Raw genomic sequence first — 3,186 nt, 5'->3', positions numbered from 1 at the left:
AGGAATGCCCTCATGTGTCTGTTGTCACACATAAATTCACATTGCTAATAAATAACTCCTGAATTGCTTTGTGATTACAGATTAATCTAGGCATAGTTTGCTTATCACTGCTGCAAACTGAATTTTGTCTGCCTTTCACTGTGAGATAGTGACTTGCAGGTGTGCTATTGATAGATCCTTGCATATTGGTGCTGTATACAAACCTGTCCACACACCAGAGAACAGATTCAAGAGGTACAGCATACTTACTTGCCTCAGCAAAATTGTAACGTGCAAAGTCTTGAAGTAGCAGCAAAGCACTTAGCAAAACCAGCTTGAGAGTACAAAAGAGCCTGGCTTTCCTAAGGCATCTTCCTCAAACTTGTTGGATTCTCATCTTTTCTTCTTCATGCCTGAATTTAGGATATCACCCCTTGAATCTCAAACACCTCCTTTGCTAACATAGTCCACAGGAAAATTATTAAATCGCCTTCTCCTTCTACCTACGTGTTCCTCCTGTTCAAATTGCCTAGCCCTCATGCAGAATGATATAATTTTAACAACATGAGGCCAGAGGTCAGATACAAACTGTTTTTCGTGTACCACAAAACCAAGAACTGCTTATTTTGACCAAGGTCAGAGACAAGTTCTTTTCAAGTACAGCTATAAACCAAACAAGGACAGGGCCTTAAAAATGGGCACCCCACAGGGCAGAGATTGGCTCTGTTGCTAAGTGATGACAACAGCAATATGTACCATTCCCTCTTAATCTCTCTATTTTGCATAAACAGTTAAATGGGTAGGAGGAGAAGGAAGGAATAAGTAATACTGTGCTGGGAGAGGAAGGAAGCACTCAAGGAAGAAGATAAGCCACGACTAATGAAAATTGGCAGTATAGGTGCCCAGAAGGGCCGCTGCATTTGGCTGCCCTGTAGAACTTTATTCTTTCTTTCTGAATGTACTTTCCAAGTCGGTGGCATCACGTGCTTGCGTTGGCATCTATTTCAGCAAATGAGGAGCTGTTGGATCTTATGTAAATTTATTTATAACGGTAGCATCCATTTCTCAAGCATTTGATCACATTGAGTACTTAATAGGCACAGGTAGTACACAAGCCAGTTGCTCACCTGGACGTTAGGTGGCTGCAAGAGCAGTGTGTGTACACAGCTGGACCAGCCCTGCTGGGAGGCCACAGCTTCCTGCGCAGATCCGTGTATCTGGCTAAGAGCTGCCAGAGGATATGTGGCGTCAGCAGCCTTGATTATCAGCTCGTACTCAGGGATCTCTGCTCCCAGTCCGCACTCCAGGCCGCAGTGTGCCCAGACATCTCTGGAAGAGTCTGCACTGGGTAACACACTCCACTTCAGGGTAATTGCACGAAGGACTGCCAGCGACCCAAGAAACTGATGAAGATTAAAGGCCAAGACAGTACTGTGGATGGGATTTGCAGAACAGAGACTGCAGTCATAGGTAGCATATGACTATATTTTTCCCATATCTTCATAAGCTTAATCTCTTGTTCTGTCCTCTTCAACCTGAAGTCTCAAACTTGTCAGTCCTGCCACTGGTTTCTGTCTCCCTGTCCAGTCTCCCCTATAGCCCGTCCCTGTTCCCAGCCCCAGGCCTCCAAGGAGCAGTCTGAACTCCAGCCTCCTAATCCAGCAATCTCTTGCTTCATATAGCCCCTTTGACAGACATTCCCCTCTTCCTCCAGCCATGAGGCTCTCATCACCTGGCTCCTGAGTATCACTTTCTAGTCCTGTAGCCAACAGTGTCAATCTCTGAATCACCTGCCTTGATTAATTCTCCCAATGCTTCAATTTAGTGCCATACATATGTCTGCAATTAAATCAGTTGCTTCCTTTTCCGTAGTAAGTAAATGCAATGTGAAGGGTGGGGGACAGAGAACCAGAAACTCCTTGCAGTAGGTTTTATGCCTTTAACAGAGTAGCTGTTTCAGAAAAAGTCACACGCTGTTGTGAAATTGGCTTGAATCACAGATATCACTTTCCAAAGGAGTACCCAAATAATCGGGCTACTAGGGTGCTCTTTCTGCAAATATAAATTCAGTCCACAACCAATAAAATATTCTGTCAAACTTTTTGTATTGAACAAAATCAGTACTAAACTGATAATTTCCTGACATTAAAAGAGGATGCCAGGAGGTTCCCAGTCAAGTTCAGCTCTTTGTATTAAGATCTGTGTTAAAACATCAGCTACTCCATACAGGGAACAATCCTTGAATAACAGCTTGAGATGCAAAACTGGCACACAAAGCACAGTCAGTGCTCCTTAATACCTGCTTGCTGAAAGGACAAATTACTCATGTTTGCAACAAACCCTTGCAACTTGAGGGAAATGTTTCTGCTTGAGTACTATTAACTGATTTTAATCTGAAGATACTTTACCATTGATGCCAAAAAGGCCTCAACACTTTATGAGCTCCACTCTACAGGCTCAGGGAAAAGTCCAGCTGAAGTTCATGGACTTGGACTAAGGTGAGCCTTACTTAGGTGGCTGATAGTGCATAAACTTCTTTCACGCTAAAGGACTCTGAGTATTGGTCACTATTTAAACTGTGCAAGATAGTTCATTTTGACTGGAACAGACCTTTGATAAAAGCTGCAGGGCTTGCAGAGCTACAGACATGAACCTCAGGGAGCAGTGAAGGGCACCAATAACAGGAAAGGGTTAAGGAGAGAAGAGCTGTAGCCAGCAGAACTGCAACAAGCCAGGACATATCTCAGTCCACGGTTATGCAATAGCAGGAAGACCTATAACGCTCCAAGTGGTAAGGAATGGGCTTGTGTCAAGTTTTTCCTCCCCAAGTAACACTTGCCAGAGAAACAATTATCATTAATATTTTACATTACTCATTTCATCTTTTATCCTTGTTTCAATCTCTCATTCTTAAAATGGTACAAGACACCTTTGGGTTTTAAGGGTTTTGTGTTTAAAGGCATGTTTGTTCTGTGACTTTATTTACCAAGAGCTCTAAAATATATTCCTTATTGTCCATGCAGGAGCATGAGCATACAGAGAGCATGAGCATACATTCCACTAAGACACTTCTTTAGATCACAGAAAGCACTGAGACCAAACACACATTTCAGACACCTCAATGTACCTCCCAACAACAATCAAAAAAGAGAAGACTGAATTTAACAGTGTTTGACCTTCATTCAGTTTCTCAATCCATTGATAACA

This window comes from Mesitornis unicolor, unplaced genomic scaffold (genome assembly GCF_000695765.1).
Source record: "Mesitornis unicolor isolate BGI_N332 unplaced genomic scaffold, ASM69576v1 scaffold37145, whole genome shotgun sequence".
Taxonomy (NCBI): Eukaryota; Metazoa; Chordata; class Aves; order Mesitornithiformes; family Mesitornithidae; genus Mesitornis; species Mesitornis unicolor.
The sequence above is the reverse complement of the archived record's forward strand: the minus strand, read 5'-3'. Positions refer to the sequence as shown.